Raw genomic sequence first — 25,319 nt, 5'->3', positions numbered from 1 at the left:
TAGTGGCCTGCAGTCCTGCTTGCTGGGCTAGAGAACTGCTGCTCCCAGGAGGGAGGTTGTGAAAGGAAAATGCTCTCTGCTTGGCTGGCCTGGTTCTGTGGGATTCCTCAGCACCAGCAGTCTTGTAACAGCGCCTGGTTTGTTCTCTCTTGCCGTGGCAGGTCGCCTCAGAGGTGGAAGGAGTCAAGTCTACGGTTCGGTGAGTGGGACGGGCACCCTTGACATTCCTGGTGCCTGAGGATTATGCAGCAAGCTGCGGGCTTGCACTGTTGTAGTAGAGTGCCAGGCTGGCAGGCCAAAGGAAAGTCCACACCAGTCCACGTCTGCATGAGCACTACCAAAACAATTCCCTCAGTTTCTTCCTTTTCCCTTGAAGAGGCTTTAACTAATGTAACTAATGAAACTACGTTTAGCTGACAGAAGGCTACATGCTGATTGTAGCCTGGCTAAAATATCTCCTTCAGAAGCACATGGAGTCCTGTTGAAACATTAGTCTCATCAGCCCACTTGACATGAGTATTAGTGACTGAGGATCCCATTTGTAGTGAAATTCATGGCTTCTCACTAGGACCACTGGTGATAGAGCTCAGGAGAAATAAGGTTCTCTATGACAGCTTACTGCCTGTCCCTCATGCTGCTCTCTGTCTGCAGAGCAGCACAGTAGCAGCTGCAGCAGCAGAACCTGCTCTGGCTCGCTCTCTTCCACCAGAGGGTAAAGGGGAGGCAAGGGACAACAAACCTCCAACTGTGTTGTCAGTCCAGGCCTGAGCATCCTGCAGCAATCAGTGGCAGCTTTGGTTACTTCAGTGCAAAGCTTTGGTGCAGTGCAGAGCTGCAAGTTTCTGAGCACGCAGCATTTGCCCTTTGTGGCTGAAGATGCTGAGGGCTGGAGTTCTTCCGTAACCTAGCGCTTCAGCCCAGCCACTGACACGTGGGAAATGGGGTCGGAACTCTCACACGCAGGCATCATTTTCCTGCCATTCTGACAGGGACTGTGAACTTGCCTTGGTGTCAAAAAAGCTGTAGCGTGATGTCCTTTAGTGCTGCTGGTGAGAAAGTGAGCCCCGTTGTGCACAGTGTCTGTGCAGGCTCCCTGCTGCCAGCAGAGAGAGCGGTGCCAAGGCGCAGTTCACAGCCTTGTGGGGAACACAGGAGCCACCGTTGCTGCAGGGACTTGCCCATCTCCAAGCACTGTCTGAGGAGCTACAGTCTCTGCTTTGACTACACCCTTAACTTTGACATGACCCAAGTTTGCTGAGAATCCTGAATAGCTCTGCATGGCAGAGACAAGGTCTGTGTCTGAAGGGCTGGAATGCAGTTCCTATTGGCTGCTTCCTAATGCTTGAAATCCTGAGGGGAAGCCTTCTGACCAGAGCTGAGCAGGGAAATGTTCCCTGCTTCCATTCTGAGACATTCAAAGCAACACAGGCTTAGTTGGTCACCCACATAAACAGCCCCACACAACAGCTTTTGCCTTCAGGTGAGCTGTGTGGCTGCTTGTTGCTTCTTGCAGCTCTCAGGAGGCAACTTCCCTGCTCCTCATTGCTTGTTTTCCTTTTTCTTTGTCCATTCCTTGCAGGCCCCGCTAGGAGAGCTTCTTGCCTCTCAGAACTCCTCGGCCCAGGCGGGAAAGGCAGAGAGGGAGCAGAGCACAGCTAGAGTGTGCAGTGCCCAGGAGTTCAGGTGTGGTTAAGCTTTCTCGCTTTCTCTGAGCAGGGTTGGGCATTGCTGGGCTTCAGGAGGTTCAGAGTCAAAGAAGAAATTTGGCTTTCTCATGGTTTGACGTGCTCAACATAGACAGGGGAAGGCAATCTGTGGGCAGGTCTGGCTGCCTGCTAGGACTCACTTCTCAAACCTTCTCAAACCTTGACAAAAAGTATGCTGAACTGGACCAGAGGAAAAGCAAGGGAGGTTCAGGCTGGGTTTATGGAAAGGAAACCTTTGAACTGCAGAGGCAGCAGAACAAGTGCCTCAAAGAGCTTGTGCAGATTCCACCCTTGGAAATTTGGAAACCCCGGCTGGATAGGGCCTTGAGCGGCCTGTCCAGATGCCATAGCTGACTCCAAGTGCTTGGAGCTGAAGATGGTCCTAGAGGCTCCCTGGGGTCCCTGCCGGGCTAAACCATCTTGGGATCCTTTGATTATTGGATTGCAAATCTGTACCCACGTCCTCCCCAGGCTCTAGCTTGCGGGCTCTTTCCTTGTTGCGCTAGTGAAAGCAAGAGTAATGGTGGGAGTGCTCATCTGGACTTACCAGGCCTCTCTTAGCCAAAGAGGAACTTTTGCAAGTCCGGTATCCACTGTATCAGAGAGGAGCACTAGGAGGCAGGAAGCTGCTAAGCTGAGAGTACCTGAGCTTTCTGGAAATGTTTTGTGGCTTCTGAAAGCTACTTTGACTTCCTCCCTGGTGATTCTTTCACCTGCAGAAATGACAAAGAGAGATGGTGGTCTAGAGAGGGAATGCCAGCACTCTCTTGAGGTGGAAGTAGAGGGCTGTTGGAAGCCCCTGAGACCGCCCTGTGAGGGACATGGTGTGTAGTCCTGGTCTTGCAAGGAGACTGTGTTTCAATTAAAGGCTTGCTTGTCTGTCCCCTTGTTGTAGAGGGAAGGAGCTGGCTGCATTTGAGAGCAGGCGCCACTCCTCACGAGAGAGGGTGTCGCAAGTGGCAGCAGAGACAGCCGAGGAACCACGGCTTGCGAGGAACCTGCTGAAGGAAGAGGTTCCTCTGGCGGTGCCAAAGGTACGCTCACCTTATTCCTAGGCAGCACTTAGGGACAGGGAGCTGCCCCTGGCAAGACGGCCCCTAAGGCTGCTTCTGGCAGCAAGCCAAGACTGAGACTGTGCTGTTGTTGTTCCTCTTGAAAAATGGTGCCCCCTCCACTTCCAGGTTTGCCGCCGGCAGCGGCCACCCCACAGGGGTCTGGAGAAGCTGCTGCAGGAGTTCTCTCGCCAAGGGCACACACTGCCCCGGGTGTGCAGAGAAAAGGCGGCGCAGGCACAAGAGAACGCTGCCCTGGAAGCCCGACTGGCAGCCACGGAGCGGGACCTACGAGGCCTTTCAGAGCAGCTGGCAGAGGCCAGGTAAGGGCAGGGAGGAGCACCTGGGTGCCACATTCTTGAGGCTCTGGAATGACAAAGGGGGTGAGCATTAAGTCAGGATTTACTGCCTCCTGTTTGCGCTGCAGATGTGTCTCTGTCTGAGACGTGAAGAGACAAGAGAAAAAAGAAAAGGATACTGTGACCTGAGTGTTACTTTTCTGACAGCTCCAGCTGTCAAAGCTCTTCTGGGCGCCCGCCTGGGACCCCCTTGCACATTCCTGGGCCAAGTGCAAAGCAAGCCATCTAGGCACTGACAGGAGTACTAGGGAAACTGTGCGGATGTTTGCTGATCTCAGGAATTTCCCGCAGGCTTTGCTTTCTCCTTCAGTGCATCTTAACTTCAATCTTTCCTTGCCAAGTAGTTTAACATGGCATTCCCAGAATTCAAGGCTCTTCCATGTGAAGGTTATCAGTAGGGTGCTGATGCTTCAGGTGAAAGCTGCAGGGTTGAGCTGAAAATCTTGAGACCCTTCTGACATAACTCTTGTCAGTTATGGTGCAGGAACCTCAAGTTGCTTACAAGGAGCAGCAGAAGAAGGGAAAGGTCTTGTGGCTTCTCAACAATGTCCAGGGATTCTTGCTGAGCACTTGTCCACCCGCCTCTGTTACCTGTCAAGGTCCTTAGGCAGCTCCCTTCTTAAAGAGTGTCAAGACATTCGGGCATTGCTGGCTCCGTTTAGCAAAAATCAAGGGAGCAAGCATTCTTGTTCATGAAAATCCAGTAATTTAAATGGCAGGATAGCTGACAGCCCTCCTCCAAGACATTGCTAAATCAGAGAAAACCTAGTTCTGGTTTCTTACTCATACTCATAGAAGGTGGAGCTTCCATCTATCATTCCTTTAGTCCCTTTGAGTCACTTTGAGAGCATCTGGTAAACAAAGTATCTCTACGTGCACTAGGAATAACAGTAAACATTGAGGAGGCAGTGTTCAGGAGAAGACTGGCTTCTGTCCCCCTGCAGAGTGACTTGGAAGGGGTAATGAGCTCAGGGCTCTGAGCACAGGCTGGGCTTTTGCTTCTTGGCAGAGACTTTGTGGGCACAGCCACCCATGAGGAATGTGTCCGGCAACAGCAATTTGAGCACTGGCTGCTGAGATCAAACTCAGCTGGCCTTTCTGTGCTGGGCTAGGTCATGAGGAAAAGCTGGCCAACCACCTGGAGGTTGGCTGCTTTGCTATTTTAAGTAGCAGAAACAATCTTGCTGTAGCTGAGTTTGCATGCACACCCTTTTCCATGCTCAGGATATGTAACTGAAGGCATGTCCAGCTGGAGCAACTGCCCCTGTGCGCCAGGAACAATTTCTCTTCATCTTCACACCTTGTAGGTCAGAGAAGGAGAGCCTGCAAAGCAGCCTGCTGCATGCTCAGCAGCACGTATCGGAGCTGGAGATCACCAGGAGCCGTCTGGAAGCCCAAGTGCGCACAGCCACACGGGCCCAGGAGGTGATACTCGGTGAGAGCCTGGTGTGCTTTGTGTCTGGTGATGGCCCAGCCTAGTGCAGTTGCTCCAAAGGCAGCTCTGTCCACAGGGCTCCTGAGGAGGAAAGGAACTGAGCACAAGTCCCTCCTTGCCTGAAACTGAAAGGGCTTCAGGTCAGTAGAGTCTCTGCTAGTGTAGTCTCTGACTGTTGCCGTTTGTCATGTTTGCAGAGGATGTGAAGGGCCTCCGTCAGGAGCTGCAAGCTGTAAGATCTCTCAGCAAGCAGCAGTGTGAAGAAATGGCTGAAGAGCTCCGCTGGGCAGAAGAGCAGTGCTGCAAGGCTCTCAGACACTGGCAATCTGCTCAGGAAGAGGAAAAAAGGAAGCTCCAGCAAGAAATGGTAAGCGACAATACGTCCCGGAAGTTTTCAGGCAAGCTTGGTGGGCTGGCTTAGCAGAAGAGCAGCCTGGGTGACATGGCTGCAAGCATCTGCTGTAGGCTACACATTGCTGGGCCAGGCAGCAGAGGGCTTCAAGGGCTCCTACTAGAGAGCCTGTGAAGACCAAGAGGATGGTGCCAGGACAGTACCTGCAGCCACGGGTTCAGGCTGGGTATAAGCCAAGTTTCCCAGAGAGCTGGATGGTCACCACCCAAAGCATGGCAGCGAAGGATCTTGCCCACAGCCTCGTGCCATGCAGCAGACGGCTGCTGACCTTGCTGCGCTCTGCTGCCCCAGCAACTGGGTTCCTTGCATTCTGTCCTTCCACGGTGGACAGAGAGTCTCCCCTTTGGGCTTGAAGCATACGCAACAGGCTCCGTGTTGCTGGTATTCCAGCTGGTGGCCTGTCCTGTGACTAGGGCATCGGGGTGCTGGCTTCCTCCTCATCCTGCAGTCCACCTGCAGGTTTTCCTTGATCAAAGGGCTGCGGCACTTTGAGAACACAGCCTGTGAGAGCAGACAGAAATGCTGAGCAGACAGGAAACAGGCAGCCTTCAGAGTGGGGAAGGAAGGCGGAATCTCCTTTCCTTCCACCTGCTGAGCCTCCTGTCAAGTTCTTGGTTAGAAGTGCTGGAGGGTACAAAGCCACTACTTGAGACTCTTCAGGGAGGGGGCTTGTGGCAGGGATGAAGCTGTCATTTTTTCTTTGGGGAGCACGGCTGAGACTTCGTCTGGAAGTGTCTCTTCCTCTCATCAGAAGCAATGTCTGGAACGGCAGCACTTGGAGGCGCAGGCGATGCTGGAGGAACGGGAAAGCTTCCTGGCAGAGGTACAGAGGGAGCAGGAGAAAAGGCTGCTTGAGATGAAGCAGGATGTTGCCATCAGGCAACCTGAATAAGAAAAGATAGGAACCAGAGCCAGTCAAGAGGCAGCACAGAGTGTGAAAAGCGAGTTTGTGTGTTGCTTTGTTCTCCTCTGGGCTCCTTATGGGCACTGCTTGTCTGGACACTGTCTGTCTGAGCGGGACTGCCTCTTAGCCGGCCCCTGGTAAACATGAGGAGGAGAACAAAGTGTTTTTGGAAAGCGTGTGCACCTCAATCTTGGTTGCCACACAAGTGGTGTGTGGGACGTTAAAAGGCATCTTCTCTTTGCTCCTGTGCAGCTCCAGGGTCAGAATGCTGCTCTCTTAGCCAAGGTGCACCAGCTGCAATGGGAGCTAGAGCAAAGGTGGCAGCAGCTGGAGCAGCTGAGGCAGCAGCTGAATGAGGAGCGTCTGAATGGGCAGGTGAGCGTGACCAGGCAGGCTGCAGAGGGAAGGGCAGTGATGGAGGCGCGAGCTGGACATCTCAGGAAAGGGGAGGCAAGGACTACTGCAGGCACTGGGAGCACAGAGCCGGGCAGGCTCCAGCACTGTGCACCAGGAAGAAGAGTTGAGATGAAAGAGTGAGAGCTGGGTGGGGAAGCAGAATGGAAGTGCCTACGAGACTTGGAATAGAGAAGCCTGAGCATGATGGCAGGAGCTAGTGAGACTTTTCTTGACAGACTATCAAGGACAAGATGCAGGCAGAGCTGCAGAAAGCTTGGAGGATGATGAAGGCACTGGCGCAGAGGCACAAAGAAGAAATGGAAAGGATGTGCAGGATCCAGCTGCAGTACAGGCTGGCAGAACAAAGGCAGGTGAGTGAAAGAGCAGTAGGCACTGCAGTCATGCAACAAGTGGTCTCTGCTCTTCTCACCTTTCCCCTGCAGAGCAGCAGGTGGATGGGGGCAAGGCCCCTGACTGCCATGCTCTGTGGTCTGCGTTGCAGCTCGCCAGCACAACACCTACTGGGCCACTGAAGCTCAGCTTTGCTGCCCTGGGCATCAAAGCTTGTGCTTTGGCCGGTGGGCCAGCAATCCTGTGAATGTATTTCTGCTGGCTTCTTAGTGCCCACTTTGTTTATTGAAGAGTTTGCTCAGGTGACCATGGTGACCCATGCACATTCTGAACAAGTTGTCCCTTTCCATGGTGAATGCAGGTCTCAGAACGGGGTGAAATTTTAAGGTGTTCTTTCCCTTTAAGCATCTCTACTCTGGCTGGCTGTTACAAGCTGTAGTCTCTGCTTGTTTGGCTTTGACTTGTGCAGCCAAACACCAGTGTTGTTCCTGATGGCATGCCTGTGGAATGTGCTGTCAGGGGCATCTCTGCCAGCCACATTTCTGACACAAACAAATTTCTTGTCCCAGATGAACGAGGGCTCTGCCCTTGAAGGCGCCGCTGCAGCAGCACCCTCCGAAGAAGCCTCCCCTCCGCAGCCTGAGAGCGCGAGCAGGAGCAACTCGCCCTGCTCCGTCCAGGAGAGCGAGAAGCAGTGCCTGAGGCTGCTGAGTAGGTCCTGGGGATTCCTTGTGCAATCCAGCAGTGTATTATGGGGTGTGTGCCTGAGCATGAGCTGTAGCACATCTTCCTCCTGACTCTGGTGTCGGGGAGACATTCTGGACTCCCTACGGGAGCCATTGTTGTGCTTGGAGGCAGCCAGGGAGCATTTTGGGGCACTCCTTTTGCCTTTGAGGGCAGCTGGGTGTGGGTGGCCTTTGCCTGAGGTTCCATGTGCACTAAAGGCAAAAGCAGGGATTGTTTCCTGAGCAGCAGAAGGCTGCAACCTAGCCAACGACTGAGTCAGCTTGTGTGTGCTGGTCTGGCCTTATTGATCATGATAGCTGGCTTCCTAGATTGCCTTTGGACTGCATTTGGAGACAAAACACTTCAGAGAAATTGTTTGGCTCTGGGGCTGGTTTCATACTGGTGGTGTTTTCATGACTTCTACTATTCCTTCTACAGTTTGCTTGGATAAAAATTCTTCATTTTTGTTAGGGTCACCTCCTTGGAAGGAGCATCAGGTGATAGCAAAACAACAGAGGAAGGGGTCTTTTCAGCACACCCCAAATGTTAAGAAATTGTATTCTTAAAACAATCCCTGGGAATCAGAGAGCAAGAGGTGTTTTCAAAGTGCAACCAGCAAAGAAAAACACATTTTGATTTTCCAGTCCCCCTTGGATAGTTCAGTTGTATGCCTAGGGGGACGCATCAAGAGACACTTCTATGTGGCAGGGCCAGATAAAACTGCCCTGCAGGCAATTGTCAGGAGGAAGCCTGCATCCCCTCTGCTGCATGTTTCTCCAGTACAAGGCACTTTGTCAGGGCTAAAGCCCAGCCGGTAAATGCTCTGGGGATACTAAGGATTGGCCTCAATGGCTGCACTCTTGGAAAGCACAGCAAGGCCTTGGTGACTCTGCAGTGCAACTCAGTTGCTCCTTGCAAGTGGTCATAGCTGCCAGTGCAGTGCTGTCAGAGAATAAGAAGCGGGCAGGTACAGAACAGAGCCCAGTTTACTCAGTGTTGGCCATCAGCTGTAGGGACAAGAGGTGAATGGATCGACTCCTCCTTGGCTCTGAACTCAATGACACCCATGTTCTGTCTCGAGTGGGGTCAACAGCTTGTAGCAGTGCTGAGTCTGGCTCTGGCTTCTTCACAGTGCCTGTCAGTGGCCATTTGTGGGCTCTGCCCAGGTTTTTGTCATACCTGCCCTGCCACTGATGGCTGCTGTGACTGCAGGGGCTGGAGCCTTCCTTAGCTGTGAGGTTTCAGCAGCCACCGCGTTGCTGCAGCTTTGCCTGCACTCGTCAGAGGATCAGCATCTCGTTTGTGCAGGTGTCTGAGCCACGGCAGCGCCTGAGGAGCGGCGCTGTCCTTGTTCCATGTCTGGGCTGTGCCCTTTGGGAAGATGGGGCACGTGGCTGGTGTCCAAGGGGCCGAGGGCAGTGCTAGTGACTGCTGCAGCCCAGGCTGAAGACATGGACTTGTTGTTCTTCACTAAATGGGGAATGGGTGCAGAATCATCTTCAGAACTTAGCCTGCTCATCAAAGAAGAGGGTCCGAATTCTTACAGCCATTGTTCTTGGATGTAGCACAGCATGAGCTGCTGTTCTCTGAAAATGCCAAGGCATTCTTTAGGCAAACTGCTGAGAGGTAGAGGAAATCCCCTCCTCTCCTGGATTTCACTTTGCAATATTCCTTCAGCTCTGCAAAAAGCAGCTGTTGATAAAACTTCATCCCAGATCGCAAGGTGCATTGAAATCTTGGAATTATGAAACCTTTTGTTGAATCTCACAAGAGAGTGTTATCTCCCAGGACAAGGAAGGGTCCTGATTTTTCAGCCCTCCTTCCCCTTTGTGGAGCACAACCACTTGCCACGGTGCCAGTTCTCTTCTGGTCTCTGTCTGCTCTGACGGTTTCTCCGTGGGCTTAGTCTCCTCTTCCAAGGAGTGTGCAGAATCAGACTCTGTGCAGGCCACGTGTGTTACAGAGCTGCCTGTCTTCTTACTGCGGCTGCTCTTGTTGTTGTTCTTGTTGACACTGTTGTCAGCCAACCCACCAGAAATTGCTCCGCGCCGCAGAAAGTGGAGCTGAGATTCTGAGATCCACTGGAAGTCAGGATCTCTGTTTTGAAGTTTGCTTCTTGCATGTTCTTTCTTTCTTTCAGGGAGTGTGGTGAGCGTGGCAGATCCAGAAAAGAAATACACTGGATGGAGAATTATTGGCAGAGGGTGAGTTCAGCCACGCTTACTCCTCCAGAACCATGGGTCACGTACGTGGCTGCTGGACTATCCAGAGGGAAGTCAGGCAAGCTGCAAGCATCTTCAGACCCTGGCTTTAGATTGTCCCTGTCTCAGTACTGGCCACAAGGCATCATCAAAGATAACTGCATGCTGGCAACCAATGTCTTGCCTGCCTCAAGCAGGCACGTGCCTGTCCCTCAAGTGTGTGGCACGAGATTCCTCATTTTCCCAGCAGACATGGTTTTGCATGATTCCAAGTAAGATGGCCCCACAACTGAAGGAAGAAAAAACTGAGAGAGCAGCTTCCCTCCTGAGAGCTGTCAGACAGCAGCTCTCAGCAGCATTTCTTTCCAATATTTTGCTGAACACAACTTTCAGTGCTCAGGACAATAGGACAGGCTGTGTGATGCTGCCTGAGTTTAGCAGACAGAATCAAAAGAGAGCTCTGAGTCCAACAGGATTGTGTGTGTTTCATTGCTTGGAAAGGCGCACCACATGCACAAGCACAACAAGAAAGGAGCAAAGCAAACCGTCACATCCATAGTCTGGTGTGTACATTTGAGATTTGTAGCAGCTCTTTTTTCTTCCTCTTGGACCCAGCTTTGCTCTTGGACAAGCTGCATGGCAGAGGGTTGCTGGGCTGCTGTGGTATTGTCTGAAGAGTAGACAAAGGCTGGTGTTTGAGGGACACTCCAGGCAGCAGAGAGCTCCTGCCTGGGCTGCCTTTTGCTTCTCAGCACTGAACAGCTTCTCTGTTCTTGCTGCTGTTCTGTTCCTAGGGGTTTTGGAACCGTTTGTAAGGCCTTGGACGCTGCCACGGGACAAGCGGTAAGTGCCAACAGCCCTTGCAGATTTTGCAGCTCTTGAGCGCTTTCCCTTGGGATGTGATCTGTGGCCAGAGCGTTGTGTTACCTGTCTTTGCTGCAAAGGCTGCCTAGAGGCAGGCTGAAAAATGCATTTTGGACAGACTTTGTCTCGCATTCTGAATCAATGTGAGGATGGCAGTGGTGTCTTTCCAAGAAGGCCATGCTATCTTGGACTGCCTGGATAAGTGTGCAGAGATTAGTTGATGGCAGCAGCCGTCATTCTGGCCCAATTCCTCTTAAGCTGAGGTTCAGACACAGATAGGATTTGCCATTGTTTCCCATCATGAGGTACACTTTGAAAAGACCTAAAGAAGGAGAGGCCTTGTCTGGAGCGCAGTTTTGCCTTTCAGTCCTAGGGAGCCAGGGTCACATAATTACACACAGACACTCGCACGTGGATCAGTGAGAAGAAGCTGATGAAGAGCCTTAAGTAATACCGCCTTGTGTTGGTCCTTTGTTGCTGACATTCCTTTACAGAGGTGCTTTTGGTACTGAACTGACATGCTGGTGTCTTGGAGAGTCCCATGCTCTTTGGGGCTAAACATTCAGAGTGCTGAATTCTCCTTTCTGGCTCTCAGCAAATACAACTCCATCTTCCTGGTAGCTCCTTATCCACCTGCAGTGCTGTGCTCAGCAACTGCACTTGGAGGGATGTCTACAAGGAGCCTGAAAGCCCTAAGCCCTGCTTATCACCTGGAGTGCATCCCTAGTGGTCCACAGAAAGGATTCTTCATTTTTTAACACACTCAATAATTACACATCTAAACTGTGTTGAGGAATGTTCTTCAGAGATGCAAAATCCAGAAGAAGTTAGGATGTGCTAGGATGTTAATTTTCCTTTGAGTTGCCTTGGAGTTGTTCTTTTTCAGACAGCATTTTCTCTGCAATGGATTGGTGTATTTACTTTGGAGCACAATCAAGAATGGCAGCAGTTTCTGACACACTGATCAAATTCCCTAGAAATGCTAATCTGTTTTCCACAAATTGAGTTTCATTTCACAGAAGCAAAATTCCTTTGGCTTGCAAAACGCGTGTAAATGATAAGAGTAGTGATAAAGGAGGTCTTGCGGAGGAGTCTGCGAGGGCTGAGAGTGCTGTTAGCACATTGTGGCTGATGCTTTAGAGTCCCTTTTCACCGAGGTGACAAGGCATCCTGGCCTGCGAGTGCACGGAGGAAGAGGCTCTTGTAATGTCTGTTGCTAACGGCTTTCAATGTCATTGTAGGTGGCCGTCAAGGAAATTGATCTCCGGCACCAGCGCTGCAAGGAAGTATTGAAAGAAATCCTGGTCATGAGGGAAATGAGGAACCCCAATATTGTCACCTACCTAGAAAGGTAAGTAGTTCTGTATTTTTATGGGAATGCCAGTTTCCATACTTGCCAGGCAAAGGTTTCAAGCACTTTGCTCAGTGGCAGAAAATTGATCTTGCTATGATCGTCAGTCCACTCCTGTATGAGGCATGGGAGGAGATGGCATTCTTCTGGTTCCTGGCAGAAATAGCTTCAAGATTGTTCTCAGAAACCTGGCTCTCTTACTAAGCCAGCAGCCTCTATGTTCACTTGCTGAATGTTTCTTTGCTGTTTTGAGGCGTGATTTTCTTTTTCTGAGTGCCGGAAGAGAAGTGCTGAGAAAGCATCACAGAAATTACTTCCCTTGTGCTGTTCCCACTATTTTCCATGGCCTTGCATGCCAAAAGAGACACATTATTTGCCGGGTTTGAGGTAGTTTTATCCTGTTTGTGGCTGTCCTTTATGCAAGGCTTCCCAAAGGGTGTTGGCAGTGCTGCACCTGCACCTCCCCTCTGAAAAAGCTGTGAAAACGCTGTCTCCTTGCTGTTGGAGTTAATGGTGCAATTTGTGTATGAAGACAATGAAGCAGCTGCTGGGATGTGTCCGCTTCCAGATCTGCCTCTGCTATCACAAACTGCTGTTTTCCCCTGCTTGCCCCCTAAGCCGTCTCCTTTCCAACGGGTGTGCAATTAGATGGCACAGATTGCAAGCCCTGGATAGCCTGGGTGGAGCGTGTCTCCATTTTATTCCGTCTTCATTTCCCAGTGACCTGGAAGCAAAACTCAGCTGTAGTCTTTTCATCCGTATGGCAATTTAGCTGTGCCCATTCAGCTCTACACTGTTGTTTTCATCTTCCAGCTACCTTGCCAATGGGTTTGTCCTGCTGGTGTTGGAGTACATGGATGGAGGCTCTTTAGCAAAAGTGATCAGCGAGAAGAGGATGGCCGTAGGACACATGGCAACTGTCTGTCAGGAGGTAAGGGATCCTGCTTGTGCTTGGGATGCCTTGGACAGCCTCATAGTTCAAAAGCGCTGCTAAGTGAGTGATTCCGCGTTCAGAGCTTTCTTTCTTTTGCTTCAGAGAAGAAAGAGCATCTGGACGGAAGTGCCTGCCAGTGTCCCTGCCCTTACTAGAGTCTGCTCTTTATCTGCTTTTGGCCTCTGTGCTCTCTGCCTCTTTTCAATTTTTTTTTTCTGTTCTGCACTTTGCCCCTCCAAGCCTTTGCCCAGAACCTTTCTGCATTGCCTTCTTTGCCGGTAAGCACAAAGATGCCGGTGTGTGAGTTTTAAACCAACAGCAAAGGCCAAGAGAGACTCATCTCTCATGGGTCTCAGCGTCAAAGGAGGGCATGGCACCCACCACGGTGCTTGCTGCTGAAAACTGACAAATTACTCAAAATGTCTTTCAAATCTGCTGACCGGGCAGCCTTACAGCCCTTTACCTCCAGTCTCCCAGCTGACAAGTGATGCCCTTGGTACCCAAAGCAGGGACTTTTCCTCCTCTTTTGGCCAACCGTTGTTTGTCCTCTGAATGGGGAGAGCGCATCCGCTGCAGCAGCGGTCATTCTGACTGGCTTTGCAGGGGACAGTCTCGAGCAGCACGTGCTGTTTCCCCCTCAAAGCCAATAGGCCTTGCCTTAGAGAGATCCTGCTCTCCCAGGGTTGCAGCAGCAAGCTCTTCCTCTTGCCAGCACTCGCTGCTCCTCTGACATCCATGAATCTTCAGGAGCACTTTCCTTTTGCACGTGATGAAATCAGATCAGGCTAACTTTTGGCCTCCTGTTTCTTTTTTTCTCTCTCAGTGCCTGAAAGGCCTGGCTTTCCTTCATGCCAACCAGGTGATCCACAGAGACATCAAAAGTGACAACATCCTTCTGGGCCGGGATGGCTCCGTCAAGTTGGGTGGGTATTCTTGCTCAGGGCGCAGCTGTAGGCTGCTGGGAGTCTAGAAGAGCAACAAGTATCAAGAGGAACTGTGGTTTGTGTGTGTCCCTTCCAGAGGGAGGGAGGCAAGCCGCAGTGGAAACCTTCAGTGTAGATGAGGAGAAGCCACCACCCTGGGAATGGTGGTGGGTTTGTGAAATGGACAATTGCTAGTTTTCTTGGCTGCATCCCTGAGGAAAGAGAGCACAGCTGCTTTTCCAGCTAGATTCAGTACTACATTCTGAGACTTAGAGTGAGGAAATCTTTTCCTTGGTTTCCTACTTGAAGCAGTGTTTGTTTTTCTCCTCAGCTGATTTTGGCCTCTGTGCTCTGCTCACACCTGAGCAGAGTAAACGGAGGTCGATGGTGGGGACAACTTGCTGGATGGCACCCGAGGTGGTGAGAAGAGAGCCTTACGGTCCCAAAGTGGACACCTGGTCCCTTGGCATCGTGGGAATTGAAATGGCCAAAGGAGAGGCTCCTTATGTTTGGGAGACCAGTGACAGGGTAAGGTGCAAATATGCTTCAGAATCCGGGATCCTTCTGGTCTGTCTCCATTTGACTAAATCCCATTCCCGCAGCTTGGATGAGTTCCAAGAAGGTGCACTCCTAAAAATGTCCCTGCAGCTCACATCAGCTGTCAAGGCAAGACCTGCTGCCCCTTGGAATAGCTGGAGTTGCACTGGGGCCTTTCTACTTTTGGGGAAGAAGGCTCATCTCTAACCATCTGCTAGGCAAGAAATTGCCACTGCAGACTGGGGCTTAAAAGACGGGCTCTAGGTGAGCACTGAAGGCTGTGGAAGAATCACGTAGAGTCTTGTGTTTCCTTTCCCTTCAGGCTAACCACCTGATAGGCACGCAAGGCATACCAGATGTGCACAAGCTCAGCCTACCCCCTGCCTTGTGTGAATTTCTGGGCTGCTGCCTGCAGATGGATGTGGACAGGAGAGGCTCTGCCAAGGAACTTCTGCAGGTACGAGGCAAAGGGGCTGCAGGCCAAACAGCTGCTCCCTGTCTGGGTTTGCTCCTCGGCCCAACTCCAGGGCATCAGATGGGCCCCCCACAGGGTAATCTCTGCTCTGGCTGCTTTTCAAATGAGAACCAAGAAGGATCCAAGACTAGTAAAGCTTAGAAGGGAGTGGTGGAGGTCATCTAGTCCAAAGCCCCTGCCAATAGATCAGGTTGCTCAGAGCCCCAGCTCACCTGACCTCGAATGCTGACAGCGATGGGGCACCTCCCAGCTCTCTGGGCAGCCTGAGGCAGTGTTTCAGCACTCTCCTCATAATGAGTTTCTTCCTTAGAGCCTTTCTGAATTGACTCTCTTTTAGTTTAAAACCATTCTCCCTTCTTCTCTTGCAATTGGCCCTGCTAATAGATATGTTCCCATCTTTCTTCTGAGCCCCTTCAAATATTGAATGGTGTCCTTGGAGACCTTGCCCATCTGCAAGCTAAACAAGCCCAATTCTCACAGCCGTTCCTCAGAGGACAGCTCCCACCTTCTGGTCATTGCTGAGGCCCCCTTTTGCTCTCGGCTGCTGTTTTCAGCTTTAGCTGGTAGCAAAGGAACTGAAGTACTGCAGTGCTGGGCAAGGAGGCCTGCAGTGGGGCTTGAAGAACACAACAAAAGCACTCCCTGCCAAGCGGTTCTAGATTGCTCTGTGGGAAGGTGGGGCCTTTGCGGGGACTGACTGAGGATCCAAGGGCATCCAGTTTGTCCTTCCTGCCCCACTCTTAGAGGTTTCTGCCAGCCAAAGAGGGACAGCTGAGCAGGATTTGTGCCAGCCTCACGTGCTGCCTGGCCCGCTCAAGTAGATGAGAACCACTGCAGCTTTGCTGCCACCTTTTGTGGCAGACAGGCAGCTGGCGACGGCGCCACTTCCTCGGCTCTCCCTGCTGTGAAGGAAGATGCCAGCCAGGCCAGGAGGAGGGGGGCATGCCAAGGCAGACACTGCTCTCCTTGCAAGCCAGAGCTGATCCATCTGCGCTCTGCCCCTTCTGTCTGTGTGTTTCTGGGCCCTAGAAGAACCCAGCTTGACCCTGTTAGAAGCTCAGTTGGAAAATACTGGTTCCTTTTCCCTTGGTCTCTTTTAATTTGTTGCTTTGGTTTCTTTTTCCCTTTGGGCAGCATCCATTTCTCAAGCTAGCGGAGCCTCTCTTCAGCCTCCTCTGAGAGCCTGATTGCTGTCATCCCTGCAGCAAAGTAATGCAGGAAGCAGAGGAGATGACAAGGACCACTTCAGCACGTAGAGAACGGAGCCTCTGAGAACAGGCAGGAATCCTGAGGAGAGAGGGCCCAGCAAACAGGCAGACTGAGACAGAGTGGGAAAAGAAGGTGCCACCTCCTTTTCTCCCATCTGCTCATCCTCCTTCTAAATTTCTGCTTAGGACAGCATAGCTGGAGGGCACAAAGTCACTAGTGATGTGCAGATTTGAGCAAGGCAGGAGTGGCATTGCAGGCGTGAAGGGAATGGGAAGGCCAGAGCTGTGTCTCAGCAGGAGGGAGCTCTCACAGGATGCCACCGGCAGAGCCAGGCTAGAGCTGTGGGAGAGGGCTGGATGTTCCCAGCTGCGGAGGAGGTGCCTGAAGCTGCTGGGAACATCCTGTGCATTCTTTGACCCATTGAGCAGGGCGCTGCGTGTGTGCTCATCTGGCCAAATTGATCAGAATAGTTGGCTTCCTGGTTTCCCTTTAGACTCCTGACATGTTGGCAGTCACTGGAGACAAAATACTTCAGAGAAATGGATTGGCTTTGGGGCTGGTTTCATACTGGTGTTGTATCATGACTGTTTCATGACTTCTACTATTCCTCCTACAGATCACTTGGGCCCCCGCCATGCAAATCTCCACTCCAGGTGCTTTTCAAATGAAAAGGAAGGAAAGATCTTCATGACCAGGAGCACTTCAGGATTCCTTTCTCCGATGCCCGCTCGGAGCCAACCTCAGAAGAAAAATCCTAGACATCCACAAGCCATTTGGAAGAATCCCTTCCTTGACCATTAGAGGCACACCTCTGTGGCTCATTGGTACACCCATGACTGGCAGCAAGAAGGGGAATGTCCAGTGCCACACCCAGCTTGGGCCGTTTAAGGTTATCCATGAGATGCCAGGACCGTGAGCAAAGCCCTGGGTGGGCTCACCTACAAATTGTGTGCAGACTTGGAGGTAGGTGCCACAGGCAAAGTCCATCAGTTTTGCCTGTCCACTGGCCAGGTGGAGGAGGACGTTGTCAGCTTTGATGTCTCTGTGCAGGACCTCGCAGCTGCTGCAGTGCCTCACAGCCTCCAGCACATGGCAGAACAGCCCCTGCACCAGTCTGCCGACAGGAGTGCCCGCACATGAATGAAATCAAAGAGGTCCTGGGATCGCTCTGGGCACTTCATCACCAACAAGAAGTTTTGGCAGCGCCTAAACCAATCCAGGAGCTGGACAACAGCATGCAACCCAGTGGACACCAAGCCCAGCAGTTTGATCTGGGGCACGCAGGTGCTGTTGGGCTGCAGGAAGACCACGATGCTGTCCGTGGGACTGATGCCGTGCCAGGGGTCTGGAAGCTCTCAGCCAAACTGGGATGCTCTGTGCCCTCTACTAATCTCCCTTTGCTCTCCCTCGAGGCTTTCTGGTGGCTTCCACCCTGCTGAGCTCAACTTATCCCGTCCAGCACACCCCGGTTTCTGCTGCTGACTCCACTCCCTCACCAGCTCACCCCAAAGATGGGTGCAATCCCCTGACACACATTTGACGGCCACCTGCTAGCCAAGGGGTGCAGCGGGCTGAGCTTCCCGCCCGCTCTGCCGAGCCCCATCCTCCTCCTCCCTCACCCTACTCTGCCCCCCGCCAGACCCCCACTCACCGGGGTGCTGTGCTCCAGGCACGTCCCCTTGCAGACGCTGCTGCAGCCGCTGCGCCCCAGCAGAGAGCCCAGCCGGTTTCACCCCTGCAGGGCCTCCTGCGCCTTCCCTGGGGCCAAAGGCGGCTGGCGGCGCTGGGCCCGGGTCCAGGAACGGCCCCCGACCGCCCCTCAAGTGTCCCAGGAGGGGAAGCTCTGTCTGAATGGGGCCCCCTATTTCTCCCGAGCTCTATCACCAGCTCTCCTAAGCAGAAATGGCAAGTTTGGAAAGAAATTGAAATGTAGGCCTTAAATGTCAGAAAGGCTCAGGAGACCCATTAGACAGTCCTAGGTGTGCTTCTGAACGAGGCATTTCACCCTGGCTGCAATAAGCACGCAATCTTCTCTCGGAAGATCTCAACTTTTATCTGAATAAACTTCTGAAATGGAAAATTCGAAATGTGAGTGTGATTCCTTTATTCCTACTGATGTGGCCACTGAAATTTTACAGCCTTCACTGAAGAGCCTTCAGAGCAGAAGCCAAGGCAAGCACTGCAGCTGCTGCTGCTGTGCCAGACAGCCCCGGCTGGGCAGGGATGGCAGGACTGTGCCGCGGGCTGTTTCTCCTTCCACAGCTGGGCCGTGCTTTTGAGCCAGTAATGACAAGGGGTAGGAGAACAAAGGAGACTTTTCCTGTTCCAGCACTTATGGACGCATTAGGGCCACCTTCAGGGCAGAGTTCCGGCTTCCAAAAATAAAGCAGAGGGACACAGTTGGAAAATGCCTCCCTTGAGGTCTTCTCCTCTGTTGGAAAAGAGGGACCCAAGTGCCAGGAGGAGCAGCAGGGCCCGGTCCCTGCTCTGTGCCTGCAGTGAGGGGCTGCTGACGCTGGGCGGCGCCATGGGAAGGGAGAGCCCCTGCGCGGGGCGGGCGGGGCGGGGCAGCCACCAGGGGGCGCCCGGGGCGGGGCGGGGCCCCTCTGTGAGGGGGGAGAGCCTCGGGCAGCTACGCCAGGGCAAAGCACAGCTCTGGGCAATGCACAGCGCCGGGGCAATGCACAGCGCCTGGGCAAAGCACAGCGCCGGGGCAAAGCACAGCGCCGGGGCAATGCACAGCGCCGGGGCAAAGCACAGCGCCGGGGCAAAGCACAGCGCTAGGGCAATGCACAGCGCCGGGGCAAAGCACAGCGCCGGGGCAAAGCACAGCGCTGGGGCAAAGCACAGCGCTGGGGCAATGCACAGCGCTGGGGCAATGCACAGCACTGGGGCAAAGCACAGCTCTGGGGCAAAGCACAGCGCCGGGGCAAAGCACAGCGCTGGGGAAAAGCACAGCACTGGGGCAATGCACAGCGCCGGGGCAAAGCACAGCACCCGGGCAATGCACAGCTCTGGGCAAAGCACAACGCTGGGGCAAAGCACAGCGCTGGGCAAAACACAGCACCCGGGCAATGCACAGCGCCGCGACAATGCGCAGCTTCAGCGCAGGCTGACCAGCAAGGGAATTTTCCCGTGGAGTTCAGGATTTAGGCCTTTTAAATGCCAGTCCTGCGCTGAGCTGGGCAAGCACAAAGCCTCCTGAAGCACCGCTGCCTCCTCTCCAGGCTTCCTGCAAGGCCTTTGCTGACTGGGTCCAATCAGCCAGGCTGGAGGCCGGCTCAGCTGATGTTGCAAAGAGCTGCTGTCCAAAACAAAAATCTACAAAAGCCAAACCAGAAAGGCAGTATTAGTTCCCAGGCCCAGTTCCGCAGAGGCAGAGCCAGATTCCTCTGCTTCCCAGAAGGATGCAGGAATAGGACATGAGGGCACTTTGTGCCCCTTACCTTCATGTCCAGCACCTTGCCATTGCAGGCCAACTTAGCTCAAAATCACAGTCACCCCTTTATCCAGAGTCTTCAGCTTGTTGGGATTTTCCCTGTGGGAGCAGCCTGGGAATGCTGCTTGCTGTCACAGGGCTTTGGTCCTTGCAGGAAACTCCAGAGACTCACTTAGGTCCCTCCTATCTAAAACATGGCCTGGGTTAGCTGCCATGAGGATGAGCAGTGTAAATCGTTCCTCAGCACATGCCAATCTCTGTAAGAAATGCTGATTCCAGTGGGATTTAGGTGTTGTTCTCAAGAGCACTGCAGGTCAGGCTTTCAGCAGCAAGACAAGAGCAGGCAGCTTGGCAGGCCTCCAGCATCCCCAGCACTCACCTGCCTTGCAAATTCCTCTGCTTCCTGTAGCCATGGGCTGAGCCCCTGGTGCTGACCTGCGGCCTTCTCCTGTTCCCCATGGCACTGGCACCTGTTTGCTCCTTCCTGTGGCATATTGTGGGGAAGTCTAGAATGAAATGACAGCAGAGCATTGCACAAAACATGAACTTTGGATCATTTGCCCCATTTGGTGGTTGCAGCCATCCCCAGCAGACATGGAGTTTGCAGTTCTGTGAGCTGTGCCATCCAGGAAGGGAAAACTAAGTTGGCCCAGGAAAAGCACGATCAAGCCACTGAGCTCCTGCAGGCCAGAAATGAGAGTGCAGCAAAGGACTGAAAAATGGAGTGCTATGCAGTATGCACTGTGGGCAGGATAGAGACTTAAAAGCCACTTCCATGGAGGAATCTGCCCTTGCCCATTTCCCACAAGCTGAAGGGAGTGGGGTTCTGCAAAGGCACCAGGAGTGCCTTCAGTGTTGGACAGAGAACTTTTTCAGGAGCAGAGCTGCCTTGGGAGCTGGACAGAAGGAGCAAATGCGCCCATGTGGGCACCCACAGAGTGAGGGCTGCTCCAAGGGCACTCCCTGCCATGCCGAGGACACGGGCACTGCCCCGTGCAGAGGAGGTGTCCCTGTCATATTGACAACACCAACGCTGTTCAGTGCCATGCAAACACCTATGGGTACTTTGTTCCTCAGGTTATTTTCCCAACTAAGGTGTTGTTCTTCCTTGAGCAAGCCCTAGAGTTTTCTGGTAGATGTTAGCCATGCAGTAAATGGGCAGGAAGGACAGGCATTCCAATTTAGGGAACTCTCAGGGATATTACCAAGGCGTGATTTTATCCACTGAATTGAAGCAAGGGTTGCTTGTTTCAGTCAGAAGCATTGGTGGCCAAAGTGCTGAGTGTGCGCTTGGTGCCTGCTTTGTGCTCCTTTGGGATCCTTTGAGCTACGGGTTATGGACTGAAGGAGAGGATTGTGCTGCTTTGGGACAGAGGAGAACTTTCCAGGCTCTCTTTTGTGTTAGCTGTAGAGAAGGTTTGGTTGCTATGCATGAATTCACAGAGCAACCCAGGGCTGCTGCTATTGTGATGTCAGTGCAGAGCTGCCACGTCACAGCATGGTGGTCATCAGGAGGTTGCCCTGGTGCACGCGAGGCCTCAGCGTCCAGAACAGCTCTTGGCGTTCTCGTTGCAGGAGGATCCTGTACAGAGGAGTTCTCTGGCAACAGTCTGTGCCCTGAAAAGGGAGTCTTTTTCTTTTGCCTGCCGTTGTACGAGTCGGCAGACTCGTCTAGGCATCCTTTTGTTTCCCCTGCGGTTGTAGGGTCTGCAGACACCTACAGGTGTCCTTTTATTTTCCTTTTCTTGTTGTACGGCCTGCAGACTTGTGCAGGTGTCTTTTGTTTTTCACTTTGTGTTTGTACAGTCCGCAGAGTGCCGCGGGTCTCCTTTTTTCCTCTTTTCCTTGCACAGTCTGGGGACTTGTGCAAGGTGGTTTTTCTTCCATTTTTGTTTTACGGCCCGACGACTGAAGCAGCCCTGCTGAAACGATGGAGCGAGTCCGTAGAGCAGTCAGCAGGGCTTTTTCAGCGATATCAGCCCGCAAAATTGTTAATGGTCTGAGACGTAAGTAGAAGTTTTTTCCTTGGGGGCAGAACAATGAAAGAAAAGTGCCATGAAGATGCCATAACTTTGGTAAAGCTCCTGGCAACAGTTTCAGCCAAAAAGGGGGTGTCCCTTGCCCAGCAGGGTGTGGACAACTTCCAAAATGCAGGCTGGAAGAGTTGTGCAGGCGTCCTTCTATAAACTGTGCAGATCTCTAAAGGAACTTAAGCAAGGCATTGTTTTTCTGCATTCCCTCCTTAAAGGATGTGCCTGTCTAACTGGCCCCCCTCTGTGCGCCACAAGAGGGATTGGCTTTGCACTGAAGGGCAAACTGCTGAGCAGATAGTGTGGGCTCCTGAACCCCAGAGCTGGGCCTGTGCTGTGTCCAAACAAAGCTGCAAGCGCCAAGAGGGGTTCAGTGGAAGCTTTTGTGGGGAATTGTTTACAGCAACCACGTGGCACATGCTGCATGCAATTTACAGAAAGAAAAGGAAGGGCAGGAAGGAGAAGAGAAGGAAGCTGCTTTAGTTGTAGGGCGGACAATGAGCTCCAATGCAGGCAGTGACTGCTAAGGAACAATTTGCATCTTCCCGGCCCCAAGTTTCTAGTTCCTTAGTGGCAAAGCCGAGCAAAAGGTAGACGCAGCCTAGGATAGTGGCCTGCAGTCCTGCTTGCTGGGCTAGAGAACTGCTGCTCCCAGGAGGGAGGTTGTGAAAGGAAAATGCTCTCTGCTTGGCTGGCCTGGTTCTGTGGGATTCCTCAGCACCAGCAGTCTTGTAACAGCGCCTGGTTTGTTCTCTCTTGCCGTGGCAGGTCGCCTCAGAGGTGGAAGGAGTCAAGTCTACGGTTCGGTGAGTGGGACGGGCACCCTTGACATTCCTGGTGCCTGAGGATTATGCAGCAAGCTGCGGGCTTGCACTGTTGTAGTAGAGTGCCAGGCTGGCAGGCCAAAGGAAAGTCCACACCAGTCCACGTCTGCATGAGCACTACCAAAACAATTCCCTCAGTTTCTTCCTTTTCCCTTGAAGAGGCTTTAACTAATGTAACTAATGAAACTACATTTAGCTGACAGAAGGCTACATGCTGATTGTAGCCTGGCTAAAATATCTCCTTCAGAAGCACATGGAGTCCTGTTGAAACATTAGTCTCATCAGCCCACTTGACATGAGTATTAGTGACTGAGGATCCCATTTGTAGTGAAATTCATGGCTTCTCACTAGGACCACTGGTGATAGAGCTCAGGAGAAATAAGGTTCTCTATGACAGCTTACTGCCTGTCCCTCATGCTGCTCTCTGTCTGCAGAGCAGCACAGTAGCAGCTGCAGCAGCAGAACCTGCTCTGGCTCGCTCTCTTCCACCAGAGGGTAAAGGGGAGGCAAGGGACAACAAACCTCCAACTGTGTTGTCAGTCCAGGCCTGAGCATCCTGCAGCAATCAGTGGCAGCTTTGGTTACTTCAGTGCAAAGCTTTGGTGCAGTGCAGAGCTGCAAGTTTCTGAGCACGCAGCATTTGCCCTTTGTGGCTGAAGATGCTGAGGGCTGGAGTTCTTCCGTAACCTAGCGCTTCAGCCCAGCCACTGACACGTGGGAAATGGGGTCGGAACTCTCACACGCAGGCATCATTTTCCTGCCATTCTGACAGGGACTGTGAACTTGCCTTGGTGTCAAAAAAGCTGTAGCGTGATGTCCTTTAGTGCTGCTGGTGAGAAAGTGAGCCCCGTTGTGCACAGTGTCTGTGCAGGCTCCCTGCTGCCAGCAGAGAGAGCGGTGCCAAGGCGCAGTTCACAGCCTTGTGGGGAACACAGGAGCCACCGTTGCTGCAGGGACTTGCCCATCTCCAAGCACTGTCTGAGGAGCTACAGTCTCTGCTTTGACTACACCCTTAACTTTGACATGACCCAAGTTTGCTGAGAATCCTGAATAGCTCTGCATGGCAGAGACAAGGTCTGTGTCTGAAGGGCTGGAATGCAGTTCCTATTGGCTGCTTCCTAATGCTTGAAATCCTGAGGGGAAGCCTTCTGACCAGAGCTGAGCAGGGAAATGTTCCCTGCTTCCATTCTGAGACATTCAAAGCAACACAGGCTTAGTTGGTCACCCACATAAACAGCCCCACACAACAGCTTTTGCCTTCAGGTGAGCTGTGTGGCTGCTTGTTGCTTCTTGCAGCTCTCAGGAGGCAACTTCCCTGCTCCTCATTGCTTGTTTTCCTTTTTCTTTGTCCATTCCTTGCAGGCCCCGCTAGGAGAGCTTCTTGCCTCTCAGAACTCCTCGGCCCAGGCGGGAAAGGCAGAGAGGGAGCAGAGCACAGCTAGAGTGTGCAGTGCCCAGGAGTTCAGGTGTGGTTAAGCTTTCTCGCTTTCTCTGAGCAGGGTTGGGCATTGCTGGGCTTCAGGAGGTTCAGAGTCAAAGAAGAAATTTGGCTTTCTCATGGTTTGACGTGCTCAACATAGACAGGGGAAGGCAATCTGCGGGCAGGTCTGGCTGCCTGCTAGGACTCACTTCTCAAACCTTCTCAAACCTTGACAAAAAGTATGCTGAACTGGACCAGAGGAAAAGCAAGGGAGGTTCAGGCTGGGTTTATGGAAAGGAAACCTTTGAACTGCAGAGGCAGCAGAACAAGTGCCTCAAAGAGCTTGTGCAGATTCCACCCTTGGAAATTTGGAAACCCCGGCTGGATAGGGCCTTGAGCGGCCTGTCCAGATGCCATAGCTGACTCCAAGTGCTTGGAGCTGAAGATGGTCCTAGAGGCTCCCTGGGGTCCCTGCCGGGCTAAACCATCTTGGGATCCTTTGATTATTGGATTGCAAATCTGTACCCACGTCCTCCCCAGGCTCTAGCTTGCGGGCTCTTTCCTTGTTGCGCTAGTGAAAGCAAGAGTAATGGTGGGAGTGCTCATCTGGACTTACCAGGCCTCTCTTAGCCAAAGAGGAACTTTTGCAAGTCCGGTATCCACTGTATCAGAGAGGAGCACTAGGAGGCAGGAAGCTGCTAAGCTGAGAGTACCTGAGCTTTCTGGAAATGTTTTGTGGCTTCTGAAAGCTACTTTGACTTCCTCCCTGGTGATTCTTTCACCTGCAGAAATGACAAAGAGAGATGGTGGTCTAGAGAGGGAATGCCAGCACTCTCTTGAGGTGGAAGTAGAGGGCTGTTGGAAGCCCCTGAGACCGCCCTGTGAGGGACATGGTGTGTAGTCCTGGTCTTGCAAGGAGACTGTGTTTCAATTAAAGGCTTGCTTGTCTGTCCCCTTGTTGTAGAGGGAAGGAGCTGGCTGCATTTGAGAGCAGGCGCCACTCCTCACGAGAGAGGGTGTCGCAAGTGGCAGCAGAGACAGCCGAGGAACCACGGCTTGCGAGGAACCTGCTGAAGGAAGAGGTTCCTCTGGCGGTGCCAAAGGTACGCTCACCTTATTCCTAGGCAGCACTTAGGGACAGGGAGCTGCCCCTGGCAAGACGGCCCCTAAGGCTGCTTCTGGCAGCAAGCCAAGACTGAGACTGTGCTGTTGTTGTTCCTCTTGAAAAATGGTGCCCCCTCCACTTCCAGGTTTGCCGCCGGCAGCGGCCACCCCACAGGGGTCTGGAGAAGCTGCTGCAGGAGTTCTCTCGCCAAGGGCACACACTGCCCCGGGTGTGCAGAGAAAAGGCGGCGCAGGCACAAGAGAACCCTGCCCTGGAAGCCCGACTGGCAGCCACGGAGCGGGACCTACGAGGCCTTTCAGAGCAGCTGGCAGAGGCCAGGTAAGGGCAGGGAGGAGCACCTGGGTGCGACATTCTTGAGGCTCTGGAATGACAAAGGGGGTGAGCATTAAGTCAGGATTTACTGCCTCCTGTTTGCGCTGCAGATGTGTCTCTGTCTGAGACGTGAAGAGACAAGAGAAAAAAGAAAAGGATACTGTGACCTGAGTGTTACTTTTCTGACAGCTCCAGCTGTCAAAGCTCTTCTGGGCGCCCGCCTGGGACCCCCTTGCACATTCCTGGGCCAAGTGCAAAGCAAGCCATCTAGGCACTGACAGGAGTACTAGGGAAACTGTGCGGATGTTTGCTGATCTCAGGAATTTCCCGCAG

This window comes from Melospiza georgiana, chromosome Z (assembly GCF_028018845.1).
Source record: "Melospiza georgiana isolate bMelGeo1 chromosome Z, bMelGeo1.pri, whole genome shotgun sequence".
Taxonomy (NCBI): Eukaryota; Metazoa; Chordata; class Aves; order Passeriformes; family Passerellidae; genus Melospiza; species Melospiza georgiana.
This window is presented reverse-complemented; position numbering follows the sequence as displayed.